This window comes from Crotalus tigris, unplaced genomic scaffold (assembly GCF_016545835.1).
Source record: "Crotalus tigris isolate CLP2741 ecotype Arizona unplaced genomic scaffold, ASM1654583v1 scf7180000018675.461491, whole genome shotgun sequence".
NCBI classification, from domain to species: Eukaryota; Metazoa; Chordata; class Lepidosauria; order Squamata; family Viperidae; genus Crotalus; species Crotalus tigris.
Window position 1 is genome coordinate 429,252 of NW_024097139.1, and position 23,274 is coordinate 452,525.

The window sequence follows — 23,274 nt, forward strand, 5'->3', positions numbered from 1 at the left end:
AAGCTATTAAATTGAATAGTTAGGCTAAAGATTTCAGAAACCATTGGCAGGACAGAAGTTATTTGGCAGTATGCTGGACACCTATGGCCCTGCCCCAAATGGCATGAAGCTTGGCATGGATCTCAGCAGTTTCTATATGAAGATCTGTATAAACTCTCATGGAACTCTGCCACGGACTCCAGTTTGCACAACCTCCATCAAACTGAGGGGCAATCTCGTCCCAAAGCCAGCTGGGGTCCTTGGGCCAGCCCTAGGAAGGAGACAATGGCAAACAACTTCTAAAAAACCTTGGCAAGAAAACTGCAGAGACTCATCCAGACAGTCTCCGAGAATTGAATACAACTGAATAGGTGGAAAAATATTCAAATTTATAAGGTCAAACAAGCAACATGCTTTAGAACACATTTGTGATTATTTCCTTAAAAAAGCTTAGTAAACATATTGTGAAAGTAAGAGTATCCAGATACAACTGGTCTCTTTGGCAAGCAAACCAAACCACAGAACTCTGTAAAATTGCATATCTATGTATCTATTAAAATGCTGAAATAAGAACCTTGTTATAATAATACATCTGTATTGTATATGGAGAGAGCAAACAGGTAAGAGATGCAGAGACTTCTCAAGGCCTGAAACATGTAAGAAGCATAGAATTCCCCTTGGCCTTCTGAAATGAAATCTTTCTGTTTGTTACCTCAGAGCTTGTTCTCAGTCCGACAATATTCACTCAATGAGCCATATTCCTTGTGGAAATTGCAATCTCAAAGCCGCTTTGATGTTTTTGCACAGGCTTCTGGGTTTCAAATAACATAATAATTCTAACTTCTTGGTTATTGACCTTTTCTCTCCAGGTTACGCTAAAAAGGCACAAAGCTAGATCTGCAGCAAATGTGAGAGGACTCCTTTCTCCTTTCTTCATAATGTTTTATTTGCTCTGTGTCAGGGGTAGGCAACCTTGGCTCTTTTATGACTCGTGGACTTCAACTTCCAGAATTCATGAGCCAGCATGGCTGGCTTAGGAATTCTGGTAGTTGAAGTCCACGAGTCATAAAAGAGCCAAGGTTGCCTACCCCCTGACACAGAGCAAATAAAACAGGAATTCCTAGCTCAGGAACTCTGGTAGTTGAAGCCACAAGTCATAAAAGAGCCAAGGTTGCCTACCCCTGCTATGTGTATACATTATGTGGGTATTGAAATGAAACACAAGCCTACTGAAGAGCATCTATGAGGTCACTTTGGGCTGTCTTTATAGGCTTCAAATTGTGCTTTCTCTCTCTCCAATGTATATATGTGTAACACGCACGCACACACACACACACACACACACACACACACAAACAATGTCTCTGTGTTTCTTATAATGTATTAAAACACCTATGTACAACTTTTAATTTAATCTCAGAAATACATGTGTGCACTTATAGACGTCATTTATACGTTAGAGATAAAAATATCACATGATATAAAATCATTTCTTCATTGCTCGTTCTTTATTCTCTTTAAGATCTTGAAGAGAGCTAAAATTTTCCTGTGTGCACACTCAATACTTTACCGTCTGCCAAAGAGTCAATTTTGGAGGATAGTAATCAGTTTATTTGCGGGGTAGCCAAATAAGTCTGTCTACCCCTATACTGCATTCCTATTCTATCATGACTTCCATTATACAATCATACTTTGGTACTCGAGTGCTTTGAAACTTGTCAAATTTGGTACTCAACACATTTTGACATGAAAATTTTATCCTGGTACTTGACACACAAGCCAGAATTTGATTTCTTGGCGGATTGGAAGTCCCCCTCTTTTTAAAATAAAGCCTATATCTCAATCACAGGTGTATTTGTCAATGTTTACAAATATTGCTTTTTATTACAATCTTTTAGTTTCAATCTTTCATTCACATGAGTTCTATTATAATAGCATATAGAAAGCCATAGAAAGTCAATTTTGCTTTTAAAAAGATCTAGGGGACATTTTTAATCCAGGTGTAGCAGGAAAAGCAAGAACATCTAAATTACTTTTTGCAATATTTACGCTCATGCTTGGATCAGCATTATCCAAAACACATCATCAATCACCCATCATAGATTCTAATAACTTAAAAAAATATAATGTCTTTTGTACCAGAGTAAATACAAAATCAGTATTATTTTTCTGGATGATGGCAGGATCACTTTTTGCAGTTAAATGTTCATTTGACTCAAGTCCTTATAATTTAATGTACTATCATGCATGAAACAGAATTGTCAAAATAGATTTAGAGAGAATGTGCAGAGTTTGGGTATTTTATTACTGTGAGCCTGAGATCTCAAGAATTTCATTATTTGCCTTTGAAAACAAGCAGGCCTTATGCATTCTGAGTATAATAAGCAGTGGCAACCAGAAAACTTCCAAAGGAAAGTCTAACTTGCCATTTTTATAACTGGAATCTCAAGTCTCAGGAAGTGCTCAGCCAAAGCACCGCTGAGGAGAATGGATGTTGATGTGTCAGATGATATTGAGAACCCAAGGATGGAAACTGGCTGGAGCAATATAAATGAAATCTTGCATTGAAACATAAGCCCCACGATAATAGTCTTTCTGCACCCAGATTATGGAGCTGTTTGACTAGCTCCTTAAAGATACATTGTTTTTGAAGTATATATCATCATAATAAAAGCTTTCAAGCTACTTATCCATTTTTTTTACCTCCTACTCGAAGTACATTTCAGAGTTGGTTTTATCATGTTCATTAATTCATACAGAGAAAATTCTTGAGCTGTTTCTGTAGCGTCTATTTATTTGTAAATACTCGGGAAGAGTAAGTAGGAAGAAAATAGGCTGTATAGTTTACTGTTTGTTGGTATCATCTATACTTGTTGGTATCATCTATCAAACAAGCGTTGTTCGATTAAAAGTGCCAATTTCTTTTTTATTGCTTTTCCTCTTTGTTCTGCCAAGTTTGAAATGTGTCCTCCCTGCAGGTAGATTAAAGCATCTTTCTTATCTTTTTTATGAATAATAGTACTGAGGCTGAGTTTTCATCACAAGACTATGTATGATGGAATGTAGTCTGGATTCCAAGAAGGGAGACAAGGCATGCCAGACGAACAAGATACAGTGAACTTTAGCTGTCCTACAACCAATAGAACACAGTCAAACTAGAGTCTTGGACTTTAAGAGAGCTAAATTCAATAAACTTAGAGAGCTTGGGAAGGATTCCATGGATGAGAATCCTCGAGGGGAAAACAACTCAAGAAGTTTGGGAAATTTTGAAAAGTGAGATTATAAAAGCCCAGTCTAGCACAATACCAACAAAGAAGAAAAATAAGAGCTCTCAAAAGAAACCAACATGGCTGCATAAACCAACATGGCTGCATAAACCAACATGGCTGATAAATTGAAAGACAAAAAGGACAAGTATAAAAAGTGAAAAGAGGGACACATAAATAAGGCAGAATATCAGCAAATAGCCCGAGCCTGCAAAGATAAAATGAGGAAAACAAAGGCTCAAAATGAACTAACAAAAAAAAGCTTCTTTCAACATGTAAAAAACAAGAAAAAGTTAAGGAAATGGTCTATTAGTGGGAGAAAGTGGCAAGAAGGTGACAACAGGGAGAAAGCAGACTACTCAACTCGTTTTTTGCATCCATATTTACACAAAGGGAAAAAACCAGTCAAAAACAGTACCATAACACAAGTTAAGATAGGCAAGAAAATGGTAAGTGAGCACCTGCCCAGCCTAGACGAGTTCAAATCACCAGGACCAGATGGATTACACCCCAAGGTTCTCAAGGAACTGGCAGATGTGATCTCAGAACCACTGAACTATATCTTTCAAAGATCCTGGAGCACTGGGGAACTATCAGAGGACTGGAAAAGAGCTGATGTAGTTCCCATCTTCAAAAAAGGAAAATAAATGGATCCAGGATATAGACCTATCAGCCTGACCTCAATACCTGGGAAGATCTTGGAAAAGTTAATCAAACAACGAATCAGCGAACACCTAGAGGAAAACAAAGTCATTACTAAAAGCCAACATAGGTTTGTCAAAAACAGATCATGCCAGACAAATCTTATTGCATTCTTTGACCAAGTGACAAAATTAATGGATCAGAGGAATGCTGTGGACATAATTTACTCGGACCTCAGTAAGGCATTTGATAAAGTAGACCACAACTTACTACTTGATAAGATAGAAAAATGTGGGTTAGACAGCATCACCACCAGATGGATTCGTAATTGGCTGACTGGCCATACTCAGCATGCGGTCCTCATGGAGGGAGGTGTGTAGTGGGGCCCCAGGGCTCTGTTTGGGGCCCAGTGCTCTTCAGCATCTTCATCAATGATTTGGATGAGGGGATAGGTGGGAAACTCATGAAATTTGCAAATGACACTAAGCTGGCAGGAAAAGCCAACACTCCAGAAGATAGGCTTAAGATACAGAAGGATCTTGACAGACTTGAACATTGGGTGCTAACTAACAAAATGAAATTTGATGGTGAAAAAAGTAAGGTTCTACATTTAAGCAAGAAAAACCAAATGCACATGTATAGTATAGGTGGCACCTTGCTCAACAGTAGCAACTGTGAGAGGGATCTCGGGGTCCTAGTGGAGAATCACTTAAATATGAGCCAGCAGTGTGTTGCAACTGCCAAAAAAGCCAACACAGTGCTAGGCTGCATTAACAGAAGGATAGAATCAAGATCATGTGAAGTGTTAATACCACTTGGTAAGGTCACACTTGGAATACTGGAATACTTGTCACCACGATGTAAAAAAGATGTTGAGACTCTAGAAAAAGTACAGAGAAGAGACTCTAGAAATAGTACAGAGAAGAGCAATAAAGATGATCAGGGGACTGGAAGCTAAAACATATAAGGAATGGTTGCTGGAATTGGGTATGTCTAGTTTTAAGAAGAGAAGGATGAGGGGTGACATGATAGCAGTGTTCCAATATCTCAGGGGCTGCCACAAAGAAGAGGGAGTCAAGCTATTCTTCAAAGCACCTGAAGGCAGGACAAGAAGCAACGGATGGAAACTAACCAAAGAGAGAAGCAACCTAGAACTAAGGAGAAATTTCCTGACAATTAGAACAATTAATCAGTGGAACAACCTGCCTCCAGAAGCTGTGAATGCTCCAACACTGGAAGTTTTTAAGAAGAGACTGGACAGCCATCTGTCTGAAATGGTGTAAGGTTTCCTGCCTGAGCAGGGGATTGGACTAGATGACCTCCAAGGTCCCTTCCAACTATTGTTGTTGTTGTTGTTGTTGTTGTTGTTGTTATATTTAGGTGTTTGCTTTGGATAAAATGGGTAACATCTGCACAGGAGGCACCTTCATTCACCACTGTGACGAGTCAATCTCGTCAGATCTCCTTGCTGATGATTCCCGTAGCATGTGATCAAACTAACTGAGCCCAAAAATCACCCTTTGGGGAATGCAAAATCCCCACTTGCTTTCTGTACCAAGATATCACTATAACTTTCCTTCTTGCAATTCTCACAATTTAACATTTGCAGATAATTAATATTTGGAAGATGTCCTCTAAAACGCCCATGTTGTGTGTCCTCTTGGTTTTTAGTTTATTTAATCTTCTTAATTTTAATCATTTTGTATTATCTTTTGTACCTTTTTATCGTTTTGTAAGCCACACAGAATTGCTGTAACAGTGAGATGAGGAGCATATAAAATAAATAAATAAATACACTGCTAGATTTTGGCAGTTAATTCTCTAAGAAAGGGGTCTGCTTTTTCTTTATAATTTGTTTTCTTGGAAAATAGGTAATTTGAATGAACATTCTAGACATTTCCATGACATAATTAACTCAGTAGAGACTGTGTCACTTCATCTGTTTGAGGCTAAATGTAATCTAATAAGGGTTAATTAATTTGTGAATTGACATCCTTTTGGTGTTCCCACAATACTCTATTCCCCCCTTAAGCATGATGTGGGAATAAGGCCAATGTATTTTTCGTCTATGTGCATACTTCAACTTAGGAATACCTAAGAGAGTTAAAGTTTTGATACAAAGATCTGTAAAAAGAACATATTCATTTATTTATTAATCAAATTTATATGGTTGCCCATCACACAAAAAACGACTGGGTGGCTGTAAAATAATGGCATACAAGTTATCATAAAGTCACATTTCTTATTCAAATCAGAGAACAAGGTTCCTTGGAGATGGAACAGGATAAATAGCAGGCACTGCTGTTATTACTGCAGCCAAAAAAAGGATATCAAGGTGAGATTCTGGATGAGATGGAATTTTTTCCTAAGCAGTGAAGATGCAGAAGTGTGGTAAATTGAAAGAGAAAGTTAAGGAAGGAGTCTATAAAAGGGATAAGTGGTGTGTGTAGGACGAACAGTTTGCCAAAAAGGTAAGAGTGTCTTGGCATGAAAGAAGAAAAAGAAAGTAAGCTAGAAAAAGGACTGAGAGTGATTAAAGAAGTAAAGAGGAGTTTAGAATGTTTAAAGGAAAGCAGCAGTAAATAAAAAGGAGGAATGGAGGACAGGTTTTTCACCTTATAGCAAAGCTTGCTCAGCAGGAATTCCATTTGCTACTGAAATAGGCAGGAAGGGCCAATCTGGGAGTGCACGAAAATAAGGCTCTTGGTTGGCAGCAAACAGAACAATGGAGAAAGCAGCTGGCAGAGAGAAAAGGAGCCCTGTTGGTTCCTGACCTGGGGACCTGGGATGAGTAGAGGGAACGGAGAAGAACAGAATCAAAGAAGCTGGTGGCGAGTGGGGCAGTGGCAAAAGAAAGAAGAAATTGATTATTTCCAACGAGGGAGGTGAATGACCTGTTTAATGCATCCTGTGCTTTCCATACTGACAATTGGCAGTACTGACCTTCAAAAGCAACTCTAGGAAATAAAGTCAGTGTAGAGTGTAGAGGAAAGGAAATAGTCTGAATGCCAGTTCTGCAGAATAAGTTCCTGCTTTAGATTGATTTCTTATAAAGGTTAAAGCAGACAAAACCTGTGTCAACGTTAAAAGAGTTCTCTGTTTAACCATCTGCATTTCTGTGTAACTGTTTCAATAATATTGGTAGTAAATCTGTTTATTCTTTGTGGCCAAAAGGTTTTTAAATGTGGATTTACAAGGAAATTAGTGTCTCTTATAAACTTCTCCCATCACCCCCCCCAAAAAACGCAGTGATTTTTGTTATTCTTATTATATCCAGTTGTTCCTGAATCTTATACCCCCCAAATGTGTAGAATCTTATACTCCCCAAATATCTCCTAGTGACAATACCCAATTATCTGAGAATATTTCATCCTGTTGGACCTGAGGAAGTGGACAAGATTCTCAGAACTGTTAACATGGCCACCTGTGAACTAAATCTATGCCTTTGTTCAAGGCCTCCCCCCCGGAGGTGAAATATAGGTGGGTCTAGCAATGGTTTACAGCTGCCAATTTCATTACAACTTAACAACAGTTGTATCTGATCTCTGTCCTTTCATTTTATATTCAAAATGATAGGATTTCTTGAAAAATTTGAGAACAAGACTGTGGGAATAAAATTTGGAATTTAAATATGATATACCTCTTTGTAAGGTATATCATATTTAAATTTCTTTGAAATCTATTTCAGCAAGTGAAATAGAAACGTGACACATATTGACACACATTGACACATATTATACTCATTAGTGCAATGTCCAATCAGTCAATCCTTTTGGCTGAATGTTTCTGAACAAACTGGAAAATCAAGAAATAGTTTTTTGTAATAAATCGTGCTATTGGTTTATTGGCTGTGTCCCCTAAGGCTTAGGAACTGACGTAGCATAAGGTAAAGATTCCATATCTGTTCTGCTGCTACAAAATTGGAAAATAAGCCCTAGCATGATTTTTCAGGATACTTGTAATATAAGCCCCATCCCAAAAATAAGCCCGTTAAGATCGTCAGACAGACAGATGCATTTAGTACTGTATTTCCCAAATATAGGCCTTAACCGGAAAATAAGCCCCAATGTGTCTTTTGGAGCAAAAATTAATATAAAATCCAGTCTTATTTTTGGAGAAACATGGTGTGTGTGTGTGTGTGTGTGTGTGTGTGTGTGTGTGTGTGTGTGCGCGCACGCATCACTGGGGCACTAATATTTTAAAATGTAAAAAACTGCTTTAACTGAAAAAAAGACAAAATGTAAATATATAACCCGATATATTGTTCACATTTTAAATTATATTTCGTCACTTGTTTTTTTACTGACTTACTTTCCTTTTCAATTTTGTACTTCTAATATTTGTCAACTATTAGAATAATCTTGAGGGCTCTTGAGGATTAATTGTTTAGCCTAAAGATCTCTAGTAAAATTGTAGCTGAAAGACATACAGCTATTGTTGTACTAATGCTAAGCAGTACATGCATTGTTGCAACTTGATATATCTGCTGGATTGTCAACACATAAGATGCTGGGCATATCAACTGACACAGAAACATTTTTTTTAAAACACAATAGCAACATTAGGCCTTGGATCTATACATCTATGGAGATTCTCAGACATCTAGGTCATGGTTGTCCCAAAGGTGCAATTCTGAAGAAGCTTCTTAGATAGAAGTGAAACATCTTCAACGAAAAAACAAAGAAAGTTGCCTTTCCAGTTGCCTTTTGAAAAGAAGCTTTGGGGCTTCCAGTTTGACGTCGTGGTGTAACGGGTGCAGGAAGATGGAGCTCATCTTTTGCATTCAATTTTGCCCCGCTGGGCACCTTGGAAAGGGTTGAAAGTTGTCCAGTAGAGGCAACAAGCAAGAAGGTGATCCTCGTTGATCATGGGAGGGCGATGGCCCTTCTGTTTGATCTGAGGAAGCTCTCCAAACCAGCAGGGGAAAGACTGGCTACATTCCTGTAGCCAGTCAGAAGCTGCTGACAACGAAAGACAATAAGCACTAAGAAGTAAACTTTCAGCAACGTGGATGAAACTGGGTGAGACACTATCCTCTCATTATGACTCTAAGAATTATTCCTGGAAAAAATTGCTCAAAGTACCCTCCCTGATAAGAGAGGGAAGGGGACTTTCTACCCCATTCCTTCAGGAAAAGAAAAGCGGAGAACTAATTACTTGGGGGAAACAGAGAAAATTACAAGATTAATTTGGAATTAATACACATATATGGCTTTGAAATTTGGGAACTAAAAGTGCTTTTGAGACTTTTTTTTAAAAAAAGAGATTTGTAAAGCTTGTAATATAAATTTGGATTTAAAAAGCTAGAAAATGGTGCTAATGACATCTAGTGGTGAATTATGGCACTACAATTTGTTATGCCTAAAGGAAACTTGGCTTGAAGCCCGGATTTAGATAAGACTTCTGCTGTCCTTGGAAACTTTCACTTTTGAAGACTGCAGCTGGGAAAAGGGAAAAAAACTTTTGGCCTGTTTATCGGTGTAGCAGAGACAATGAACTACCTTAAAACAGGCCTGCCTGAACTAAGAATATAAATATTAACTGACTTTCAGAGCTGTGTTGTGGAACTATTTCCCTGCAGGAGAAACACACATCATTGCTTGAGATGATGGAATATTTTGGATTACAAATCTTTGATTGATGAACAATTTTTATTATAAAGACCACCAAAAAAATGAAATGGATGTTCCATACTCAGCTTTAAATGGTAAAAAACCATCTCTAACACTTGACCCAAGGTCTTCAGTTTGATATACCACCAAGAAAATATGGATGAAGATCAGAAAGAAATTCTCTCCATGTTGAAATCAATACAAGAGACTACTGCTTTAGCTCGTGATGAGACAGAAATAACACAAAGGAGATAGAAGAACAATTTTCTAATCTAAATTTACAAACCCAGAACATGAGTACAGAGAAGGAACTAGCAACCCAGAAAATAGAAGAAAAACTAGAGGAAGCAGATCCAAAGATGGAGGACCTAAAGGGAGGAACTAACCGACAGATTCAGACAACTGAAGAACTAGAAGACAGAGCGATAATATCGGAAATGGGAAAAAAATCTTATCAATCAAGAATTCAGAACACATTTGAGGAAAGGGAAGAAGAACTCATTGAATGGAAGATAAAGCTGTTAGGAGAACTGTGGGGAATTAGAGAAGGAGGGAGGCTGTTTAATAAATACCAATGGGTTTGTTCTTCCAAAAATACTTTAATCAAACGGTCTTTCATAGTCCAAACAATATACACAAAAACAGAGGAAAAATTACTTAATGATTCAAATGCATTGACTTGGAAAGTTAGTTGGCAAAAGGAAGAAAGCTAGAGTAAGATTGAAGAAAATAGAGGTTTTGATCTATTAGATGAGATATTACCGTACTTTCCAGTGTATAAGACAACTTTTGAAAGCGCGGAAATTGGCGCCAAAGTCGGGGGTCATCTTATATGCCGAGTCATCTTATACACCGGAAATTACGGTAGTTTACGGCGTATAAGACGACTTTCTAGGCATGCGACTCGGCGCCAAAGACGGGGATCATCTTATACGCCGGGTCGCCTTATACGGCAGAATATACAGTATATTATTAACTAGATGTTTGAATATGGTGTTGATAATTGCTAGAAATAGAAATATTATCATAACTAGAAAGATAAGATTTGTAATTAAAATATTAGATGTTGGTATGAGAAGGGAAACAGAAAAGTGCTAAGAACTTTGAATAAGGGAAACTTTTAGTTACCCAAATATAACTTGTTTTGAAATTATAAACAATAGAGACTTTTGAACACTGATGGCAAATTAAAATAAAAAAAAACGAAAACAGGGTACTGATTGAACATATGGATATTAAGTGCAAATGCAATTCAGGTATGCTTTAGTTAGAAAAGTTATCTAAAACTAACATTATTGATATTATGAGAAAAATGTAACAAAGATGTTGATATTCAATTGTATATTTATTAATAACAATAAGAATTGTATATGCCTAGTGTGGGAAAATAGGTACTACCAGAAAAAGAGAGGAAACATTTGATGGTGTAATATTGGATCTAGAGCGAAGAAGTTAATATATACCACTGAATTTGACTGTAAAACAGAAAATAAATAAAATATTTATAAAAAGAAAAAAGAAAAGTAGCTTTGAGACCTTGCATCTATAGTACCCGAAGTGGTTAATATGGAGGAAAATATGTTGGAAACATTCAGTTTACTTTTTTCTTGTCATATTAATGATACTAATTATACATTCAAGAGGATTTTAATATGTGCTAAACCAAAAAGAATTTGTAATGATTTTAATTAGTTTTCCTTCCAAATGCCTATAAACATGATAAATGAAAATGGTGAAATTGATTTACAATTATTTGCCTCTTGGTGTATTTCCTCTTCTCATCTTTTTTAAAATGGGTAGCAAGAAACAGACAGATTATACTTCATAAAACTCCATTTTTTTCTAAGTCTGTGACAAGGATATTATTCATGGTAAAATAACAAGATTAATTAGACATAAATTATTTTCATATTTTGTATCCATTGGTTTTGTGCACATTACTTGAAAAAAGTGTCATTTTTGGGGTGGAGTGGCTTGGAAAATAATTACTATATTTTCATAGCTTTTTAAAAGCTGGTTTATGTTAAAATTAAACTGGTAATGTTGGATGCATGCATGATCAAAGCAAAAGTTACAAAATGAAAGTAAGTGTTGTGGTTGTGTTATAAGTAGTTTGGGGATTGATGAGTGCTGCATGAATACTCATGTTTTCTTGCAAATGAAGATACAGTATATTTTGAGAATATATATGCATCAATTATAGCTTGCAACTGATAAAAAGCTTAATAAAACCATCCAATGATGGCAACAAATACAATAAAAGTTTTCTTTTATTCAGAAAAGGCAATTACCTAAAGCATGTAAATTGAGTAAAAAAAATAGCAGTAGGTTTTATAGTTCCTCACCATTAGAAATGCTAGCTGGAAAACATTTGGAATGAATAGTTAGATGTTTTCAGTGTTACCTCTCTGCTCTGGTTATCTTTCATCCTATACATGCTTGGTAAATGCTGATACTGCCAACATAGAAGGGCAAAATCCAACCTACAAGTAAACAGGGCTTATTTCTGAAAAAGCAAGTATTATCCATGTGAAATCTATCTTTAAAAACAAACTTTTAAAAATGATCAGAAAAAATAAACTGTTAAGCATCTATGCCAACCTTCCCCAAGTTGTGTCAGAACTCCTAGAATTTTTCACCCATTTGATGGTACAATGTTTCTTTGAGATAAAGATTGTAAGAGTAAAGATGAAATTGAGAAACACTGGAAAGTGAAGAAAACTAATTCTTCAGATTAAACATCAATTTTTCTTCACTAGAAAACAATTTCCAAATTTGATTTCTTCATATTATGGCTTTAAAATAGTTGCAATATTGGGTTGTTTTGTTTTTACAAAAATGCTCCACTCATTGGCTATGAAGAGCACCTGATCGAATTTATGGTCTAGTCCTAGCAAGTTCACATAATTTTAATTCCAGTGTAATTGGTTCCTGGTAAGCAAGAAGAAGAAAAACTACACTCTTTAAAGAAGAGAGACACTGCCCTGCTATCACATTCAACACTCTCATGTCCGATGAATTTGCCACCTGCCCATATGTCACCTGCCCATAGTTTTTTAAAAGTAGAATGATATAATATGCAGTCCCAGGAATGCAATTAACTGATAGTAGTAGCAATTTTATTTATCATGTTTCTATAAAATAGCAAGATACAGGCATTCGTATTTTTGTGCTCATATTAATCAATGTTAGTAATCAAGAACCAAACTATAAATTTCTATTCTGCTAATCTTTTTTGCACAAGCTTTGTAAAAAGAATCCCAGTTACAGCATATGCCAGTGGTGGCGAACCTATGGCACGGGTGCCAGAGGCAGCACTCAGAGCCCTCTCTGTGGGCACAGGTGTCATTGCCCCACCTCACCTCCCCTATGACCCCCTCTTCTCCAGCAGCCCCCCTGAAGGAGAATCAACCCTGAGCGTGGCCCACACAGAGCAGCGCAGCCAAGGACATGGCAGCCAGGCAACGTAGATAAGATTCTGCCCTCACACCCCATTGTGCACAGCTGATAGTGCAGGGCGCGGGCAGAGGGCATGACCGCCATAGAGTTGCTGGGCTCCCTGGGCGATCTGCAGTGGGCCCTGGAGGTGGTGAGTGGCCCTGTGGGCGGGCGGGGGATGGGGTGGAGCGGGGGCGGGGCCAGTTTTAGGCACTCGGTCTCTAAAAGGTTCGCCATCACTGGCATATGCTAATGGATAAGAAGAGGGGGAAGGATTCTCCGAAAACAAATCATAGCTTGTGAAATAAGCTATAAGTTACATATATTTATACTACATTAACATAGATTCATTTACCACAATGGTTAGAGCCATTTCATATAATATGCCACAAGAAAAAAAATCTCATTATCAGGGACTTCCAGTCCTGCGCGGTAGCGACTGGTCGCAGGCTTGCGGACCACCACACCCCCGCGGCTAATTTTCATCCTGCCTGGAGACCCTAATGGGTCCAAGCCGCCCTGGAGAGACAGTGAAGAAAGAAGAGTGCCCTGGCAACTCTGGAATGATGGCGGTCGTTCCGTTCATCTTGGGGAAAGCCTTCTAACCCGACAGGAGGAAAGCTGTATTTCACTGATCAGCCCAAGCTACTTGCAACCGAAGTCCAAAACAATTAACCAGCACAACAGTAAACAGCGTGCTTGAAACTAGGTGAGGAATCTGATTTTCTCTTTTCGATTCCCCAAGAAGCAAAATACCTCCAAAAGTAAAGGAGGGGGACTTCTGCCCCACCCTTATACTAATGGAAGCGGCAAATTAAAATTTCCATGGAGGATCAAAATATATGGTAGTGAAATAAATTTAAAAATTTGAAAGCTAAAATTTAATTTTGGACAAGTTTAAAATTATTGAATGGTTAAGATTCTCATTTTAAAGACCATTGTTCATATTGAAAAATAAATAGATGCTTACATCTAGTGGTGGATGAAGATTAAGACAGTTATGATCTCCATAGAGAACTTGCCAAAACCTAAGAAAACCTAATCTTCGTTTGTGACCTTCAAAGCTTTAATAACAAAGAACAGCTGTGACCCAAAAAAAGAGAGACAACAATCTGGGCTGCAGACAAAGAAAGAATTATAAAATTTAGAAAAAAAATCTTTTTTGAGCTCTTTGGACTACAAATATCTATTTAACCAGGACTCTAAAGCTATTTGCAGATAAGAAGGAAAACTTCAACTTTTGGCCATCATGGCTCAGAGACATGTAGATAGAGCACACCAAGAAAACATAAATACCTCTCAGGAGGAGATATATAGTATACTGCAATTAGTTGAAACAACAATGAGTTCAAATCACAAAGAAATCCAAAATAAATTTGAAAATATAAATCAATCTATTTCTAAGTTAACTCTACAACAAAAAACTTTTAGGAAACAACAACAGAGAAGGAGCAGACAAAACAAATAAGTGGACATAAAATTGAAAATAGAGACTCAAAGATGGAACTTAACAAAGCAAGAAAACATGATTTAATCCTAGTGGGAAAAAATTTACAAGAAATGGAAAAACAACTCATCCCTTAAAACTACAAAATAAATCTGAGGACAAAAAAAATAGACTGGATAAAATGGAATGTAGAGATGTTGAAAACATTGGAGAGAAAGGAAGTGATAAGAGAAGCAGAGAAGATGGGACGCGTTATAGACTCAATACAGTTACTAAAGCAAAGGAGTTTTACAGTTCGGTCCTGGGAGCAGGCTCACCATCATTTATGATGCAGAAAGCTTTGGATGGTAAAGAGGTGGAACAACAGTCTGAAGGACAAGGTGTGATGGTTGCTGGAAAGCCACAAGTGGAGTGGTCGCGACAAACAGAGATCAAAGAGCAAAGAATGACCCGTGCAGCACATAGACGCAAGGAAAAGGAACAACAGAAGAAAGAAGTTAAAGAATCTCTTCAAGAAATTGTTTCGTTGCCGGTGGGAGGAGCAAGACCCAAGAGTTCTGCAGCACATTCTTCTATGGCAGATCTTCAAGCAGTCTTCTCCAGGCTCTTGGTTAAGGGAGATGGTAAAGCTCCTGACCTGGAATGCTAATGGCCTTAATTCCCCCCAAAAGAGAAAGAAAATCTTTCATTACTTAAAGCAACATAATAATGATATTATTTGTTTGCAGGAAACACATATTTTATCTAAAGACCAAAAACATTTAGCCAATGCTCGTTTGGGATCTCATTTTGTATCTTCTGCTCCTGGGAAAAAAGGGGGAGTAGTTATTTATGTTAAGCAAAACTTATCAGCCTGTTTGGTGGAATCTGATCTTCAGGGGAGATATGTTATGATTGAGGTTGGTTTATATGGGAAGAAAATACTTATAGTGGGGTTGTATGCACCAAACCAACAACAGGAACAATTTTACAGATTGTTACATCAGAAATTAACTTTGTTGGATTATAGATCTGTGATATTAATGGGTGATTGGAATGTGTGTTAGATATACAAAGAGACAAAAAAGGATCTTCTACTTTTTTTAAACAGGCTAAACTACCTAAAGCTTTTTTTGATTTGAAAGAGGACTGGGAGTTGAGAGACTACTGGCGGGAACGCAATCAGGAGGAGAGAGACTTTACTTTCTTTTCAGACAGACACCAATCCTTTTCAAGAATTGATTTTTTCTTGATTACAACTGATTTATACTTTAGGGTAAAGAATGTTAAGATTTTTCCTAGGACATTGACGGATCACAGTCCAGTTTGAATGGAGTTGGCTGATGAAAAAGAGGAGAGGAGATCGTGGAGGATCAATGAGAACTTATTTAGACAAGAAAAGAATGTTCAAAAATTAAAGGAGCATTTAAAAGATTATTTTGTTTTAAATATGCATAAGGGAACATCAATGTCAATAGTATGGGATGCAGGTAAAGCCTTCATGCGTGGGATCTTGATACAAATGAATAATACTCACAGACAAAAGCAGATTCAGAAACGTAAGGATTTGGAAGATGAGATTCAATTAAAAGAAAAAATTTTGATTTCAAATCCTACAGATGAAAAGGTTAAAGAATCTATAAAATTGCTTAAATCACAATTTAATATGTTAATGTCTGATCAAACTGCAACTAACTTACTGTATATGAGACAAAATACATTTTGTAATGCTAATAAACCAGGGAGATGGTTGGCTTACCAACTCAGAAAGCAACAGAGACAGAGAATTATAGATAAAATAAATTATAATGGTAAATTGGTATATCAGAAGGAGTTGATTAAGAAATCTTTTCTAGATTATTATCAAAAATTATATAAGAGTACTAAAACACAGGTCTCAGATACAGATAATTACTTAAATGAAGCCAACTTCCCCAAATTAACAGAAGATCAGAAACAAGAAATTAATAGTCCAATTACTAGTGAGGAAATTGAGACAGTGATTAAAGAACTAAAATTAGGTAAAGCACCGGGTACGGATGGTTTGACATCTATTTATTATAAAACTTTGGTACAAGAGATGATTCAACCTTTAAGACAGCTTTTTAATAATATATTACAGGGTTTAGAGATCCCCCCGTCATGGGGCAGAGCCTTTATATCTTTAGTTCCAAAAGAAGATCAAGATCTTACTCTACCAAAGAATTATAGACCTATATCTCTTTTAAATGTAGATTATAAGATTTTTGCAAAAATATTAGCTAATAGGCTTATGAGGGTTTTGTGTCAGATTATACATAAGGATCAAACGGGTTTTATAACTGGAAGGTATATGAAGAATAATGTCAGACAAATTATTAACTTATTAGAATATCTAGATAAAAATAATCATGTCTCTGCAGGATTGATATTTTTAGATGCTGAGAAAGCTTTTGACCAATTGAATTGGCAATTTATGTTAAGACTAATCGATAAAATGAACTTTGGAGAAAAAATTTCACAAGCTCTTGGTGCTATTTATCAAAAACAAACGGCACAACTTATAGTTAATGGGGGCTTGTCAGAGGTTTTTATAATAGAAAAGGGGACTAGACAGGGATGTCCATTGTCACCTTTGCTGTTTGTTTTAACTTTGGAAATATTGTTGATTAAAATTCGAGAATCACAGCAAATAAAAGGAATAGAAGTTAACAAAAAAGAATACAAACTAAGAGCTTTTGCAGATGACTTGGTGGTTACCCTGTCCCAACCTACTCACTCCGTAATAGAGTTATTACAATTGATATATCAATATGGACAGGTTTCGGGTTTTAAAATTAATAACAATAAGACTAAAATATTACCCAAAAATATGACTAATATGGATAAGCAGATTTTGGTTAATCTGACAGATTTTGAGGTTGTTGATAAGGTAAAATATCTGGGGGTTACTTTATCTGTCTCTAATGTAAAATTGTATAAAAATAATTATGAAAGGTTGTGGGTCAGGATACAAAGAGACTTGAAAAATTGGGAGAAGTTACAGTTATCTCTTTTGGGAAGAATTGCGGCGATTAAAATGAATGTCCTGCCTAAATTCCTTTTCTTCTTTCAAATGATACCTATCTTAAAGAATGAGGTCAATTTAAATGAATGGCAGAAAGGTATCAATAAATTTATCTGGGCGGGGAAAAAACCAAGAGTAAAGCTTAAAATTATACAAGATATTCGTGAGAGAGGTGGACTCAAGGTACCGAATTTGAAATTGTATTATGATGCTGTGGCCTTAACATTAATTAGTGATTGGGTTAATTTAACAAATGTAGAAATACTCCTCTTGGAGGGTTGGGATTTACTTTTTGGATGGCATGCCTATTTAATTTTTAATAAAAAAGTTGACCGGGTTTTTAAATCCCATATTATAAGGATTTCTTTACTTCGGGTTTGGAGGAAATATTACAGAAGTGGCATGCGATAGAGGGGATAAGGAGAGGAGTTAAGATGGATAGTGTTTCTTATGCACAATTGCTTAGATGGGATGGTAAAATTTGGCAGTTAAAATCTTTGGAAGATTTAGCACAAGAAAATATTATATATTCATGGTTTCAGTACAGACAAATAGCGGACAGATGGAAGATAGATCGTAATGTGGGCTTGCTTAGAGAAGATGAAAATTTTGTTAAACAAGTAAAAGATCAAAGACGAACTCATATTAAGAGAATTTATGGGTTGCTAGTAGAATTGGACTCAGAACCAGAATTAATTAAAGAATGTATGATTAAATGGGCACAAAATTTTGGTGAACCAGTTCTACTAGATACCTGGGAAATTATCTGGGTGAGAAATGTTAAATTTACACAAGCCCAGAACTTAAGGGAGAATTTTTATAAAATGTTTTATAGATGGCACCTTGATCCACAAAAAATGTCTCGTATGTATCCTGACTTACAGCCCAAATGTTGGAGATGTGGTTGTTTGGATGCTACTTATTACCATATTTGGTGGTCGTGTAAAAATATAAAAGCCTTTTGGATTAAGATATGGTGGAATATTCAAAGAATTTTTAGAAGGAGGGTAAAATTTACCCCACAATTGTTTTTGTTAGGTATTGTTACCGATTGTGATACTAAGGAGGTTATATTGATGTTAAATTTAATTATAGCCGCAAGGTTGTTAGTAGGGCAATACTGGAAGAAGGAATCTTTGCCTACTTTGCAAGAGTGGTTTTTTAAAGTATCCTATCTGGCGGAAATGGCAAAGATTTTGGCTTTTTAAAAGGATCAATCGCAAGAGAAGTTTTTTGTGGTATGAGAAAAATGGATAGATTTTATACAACATAAGTTGGATATAAAAAATATTACTTAGATTATCAATAATTTATATACAAATTTTAATATTTTATAGATTGTATTATTTCTTTTTCTTTTTATATGTTTTATTATTATTTTACTTTCTCATATTTCTTTTCTTCTTTCTTTCTCTTTATTCTTCCTTTTTTAAAGTATTTTCTTTTTTTTTCTTTAATATTTATGTCTTTTATATATATATATATTATTGTTAATTATTCTATTAGTAGTTTAAGTAACGTATTTAGACTTATCTATGGTTTATATTTTTTTTTAAGAATTCAAGAAAATTTAATTAAGCCTATATTCAGCTCTGGGAAAGTTGAGGGAGGGAGTGGGAGGGTTGGGGTGGGTTGGGGAGGGTTGTTTTTTCTTATTTTGTAAAATTTTAAAAATTTTCAATTAAAAAAAGAAAAGAGAAGCAGAGAAGAAGAAAAAGAAAAAGATTTTCAAGAAACATGGAAAGGCAAAAACCTCATATAAAGACACTTTATTCAATTTACTTCTTATACCTACAGCAACAGTCATGAATATATGGGAAAAAAATTGATTCAGCAAAACACATTGATCAAGAAAGATAGTGGTCAAAGGAAAAAGATTAAAGTGAAAATTAAGAAAATAGATGATGGGATCTACCAGAGAGAATATTTAAAAAAGAAACATTTGTTTGAATATGGTTAAAGAAATAGAAAAGATTCTGAATATAGATGTAATTCTAAGAGAGAGGAATTATTGCATTCTTTGACCAAGTGACAAAATTAGTGGACCAGAGGAATGCTGTAGATATAATTTACTTAGACTTCAGTAAGGCATTTGACAAAGTAGATCACAACCTACTACTTGATAAGATAGAAAAATGTGGGTTAGACAGCATCACCACCAGATGGATTCATAGCTGGCTGACCGGCCATACTCAGCGTGTAGTCCTCAATGGAACCACATCTACATGGAGGGAAGTGTGTAGTGGGGTGCTCCAGGGCTCTGTTCTGGGCCGAGTCCTTTTCAACATCTTCATCAACGATTTGGACGAGGGGATAGATGGGGAACTCATCAAATTTGGAGACAACACCAAGCTGGCAGGAATAGCCAACACTCCAGAAGACATGCTTAGGATATAGGAGAATCTGGATAGACTTGAACTCTGGGCGCTATCTAACAAAATGAAATTCAATGGTGAAAAAAGTAAGGTTCTACATTTAGGCAAGAAAAACCAAATGTACAGGTATTGTATAGGGGGTACCTTGATCAATAGTAGTAACTGTGAGAGAGATCTCGGAGTCCTAGTGGACAGTCACTTAAATATGAGCCAGCAGTGTGCTGCAGCTGCCAAAAAAGCCAACACAATGCTAGGCTGCATTAACAGAGGGATAGAATCAAGATCACATGAAGTATTAATACCACTTTACAATGTCTTGGTAAGGCCACACATGGAATACTGCATCCAGTTTTGGTCACCACGATATAAAAAAGACATTGAGACTCTAGAACAGGGGTGTCAACTCAATTTCATTGAGGGCCGCATCAGCATTGCAGTTGCCCTTGAGGGGGCTTGGTGGGTGTGGCCAGGGTAGGTGCAGCCTACTGGGTGGGTGTGGATGGAGTAGATGTGGCCTACTGGGTGGGTGTGGCCAGTTCTACATCATTGGCGTCAAGGGTGCCTGTGGGGGCTTGGGCAGGAGTGGGACAGATCTGAGGGTCTCTGGCAAAAGCGGGTGGGACCAGGGCAAGTGCCAAGGCATGATCCACTGGAGGAGCCTCACTGTTCCTCTCAGGCCATGTGGGGGGGCTGGATGGTGATCTGAGGGTCTCTGGCAAAAGGGGGTGGGACCAGGGCAAGTGCCAAGGCATGATCCACTGGAGGAGCCTCACTGTTCCTCTCAGACCATGTGGGGGGGCTGGATGGTGATGCGGGCTGCCCAGAGCCCTGGGCAGCAGAAGTCAAATGCCCACCCTGGCCCTTGAGCACCCGCAGCACCAAGCCCAGCCCCACTTCCCCAAAGGGCTGCCCAGCTGCACTTACCTCCTCCTCAAGGCTGCTGCTGCTGTGCTTGCTCTCCTTAGCCAGGTTGTTCATGATGGGTACCAGGGCAAAGTCAGAGGGAGACTGAATGCATTTCAGCATAGATGGCCACCACAAAATTGTACATTGGCTCCTGGCCGGCCAGCCTGGGCCAGGACCAAGGCAGCGGGGGCCGTTCCCTCACTGTTTCCAGGATGGCTTCACAGACCACATGAAACCACTTCGCGGGCCGCATCCGGCCCCCGAGCCTTGTGTTTGGCATGTCTGCTCTAGAAAAAGTACAGAGAAGAGACTCTAGAAATAGTACAGAGAAGAGCAACAAAGATGATCAGGGGATGGAGGCTAAAACATATAAGGAATGGTTGCTAGAATTGGGTGTGTCTAGTTTTATGAAGAGAAGGACGAGGGGAGACATGATAGCAGTGTTCCAATATCTCAGGGGTTGCCACAAAGAAGAGGGAGTCAAGCTATTTTCCAAAGTGCCTGAAGGCAGGACAAGAAGCAACGGATGGAAACTAATCAAGGAGAGAAGCAACCTAGAACTAAGGAGAAACTTCCTGACAGTTAGAACAATTAACCAGTGGAACAACCTGCCTCCAGACGCAGTGAAGTTTTTAAGAAGAGACTGGATAGTCATTTGTCTGAAATGGTATAGGGTTACCTGCCTGAGTAGAGGATTGGACTTGATGACCTCCAAGGTCCCTTCCAACTTTTTTTACTACTACTACTACTACTACTACTACTACTACTACTACTACTACTACTATTATTTTATTTCTTGATATAAGTAATATAATACTATTGAAATGGCTTAGATTAGTGATGGCGAACCTTTTAGAGACTGAGTGCCCCAAAACTGTCCCACCCCGCACCACCCTTGCCCCACCCCCCACCCCGCCCACCCTCAGGGCCACCCACCGCTTCCATGGCCCACCGCAGATCACCCAGGCAGCCCTGCAATACCATGGCGGTCATGCCCTCCGCCCGTACCCCAGAGCATATCTATGCATGACAGGGCATGAGGGCAGAGTCTTGTCCCTGCTTCCCAGCTGCCATGTCCTTGGCTGCACTGCTCCAGCAGGCTGTGCCTGGGGACAACTCTCCTCCGGGGGGCTGTTGGTGAGGAGGGGGCCATGGGGGGAGGCGGGGCTGAGGAAATGGCACACGTGCCCATAGAGAGGGCTCGAGTGCTGCCTCTGGCACGCGTGCCATAGGTTCGCCATCCCTGGCTTAGATGAAGGAAATGTTTTAGATAATTAAATGTGTTTGAATTTAGGGAAATTATAATGTATAAAAAAGAAAAAAATGTTTTGAGTAAGAGTTAAAGGATTAGATGATTAGACACATTAAATGGAATATTTAAAGATTAAAATATTTTTAATTATGGTTAAAAAGAATAAGAAATTTTGGGAATGAATATATATTAGCTTTAGGAGGAATATATATTTTAAGTAGTATTTTACTTTTTAAGTTTCTTTAAATTTAAATCTTTAAATGTAATTAACTGTTGAGAAAATCTTAACCAGCAAAAATACTTTGAACTTTATGGGAGAAACAAATCTAAATAAGGACTGTAATAGGATATAACAATGGTGGCGAACCTATGGCACGCGTGCCAGCAGCAACACTCGGAGCCCTTTCAGCGGGCACACATGCCGTTGCCCCAGCCTTGCCTCCTCCCGTGACCCCCTCCTCACCAGCAGCCCCCCTGGAGGAGAGTTGCCCCCGAGCATGGCCCACACGGAGCAGCGCAGCCAAGGACATGGCAGCCAGGCAGTGTAGACAAGACTCTGCCCTCACACCCTATCGCGCACAGTTGATGCTGCGGGGTGCGGGCAGAGGGCATGGCCACAATGGTGCTGCTGGGCTGCCTGGGCGATCTGCGGCGGGCCCTGGAGGTGGTGAGTGGCCCTGCGGGCAGGCAGGGTGGGGGCGGGGCAGGGGGTGGAGTGGGGGCGGAGCCAGTTTTTGGGCACTCAGTCTCTAAAAGGTTCACCATCACTGGGATATAAGATGAGGCAACCACAATGATTACATAGAAAAGAAATATTATATTGATGTCATCATTTCTAGGAATATTGGGAAAAAATCATATATGTAACTGTTATTTATCAAAATAATAAGAACTGTATTAATTCAAGGTTTGCAAAGAAGACATTTTGGGGAAAAGGGGAAATCAACTAAATGTACTATGTGGAATTTGGATTATAGAAACCAATTGTTAATCTTTTTTTTTTTTTTACAAATGTAAACCCAGCAAACACACTGTTTACCAACTATTACATGATTTATTGGGTCAAGAAGCAACAGTGAGAACTGGACACGGAACCACTGATTGGTTCAAAATTGGAAAAGGAGTCCGGCAAGGCTGTATACTGTCGCCCTGCCTATTTAACTTATATGCAGAGCACATCATGAGAAAGGCAGAGCTAGATGAAACAAAGTTGGAATTAAGATTGCCGGAAGAAATACCAACAACCTAAGATATGCAGATGATAACACTCTAATGGCAGAAAGTGAAGAGGAACTAAAGAGCCTCTTGATGCGGGTGAAGAAGGAGAGTGCA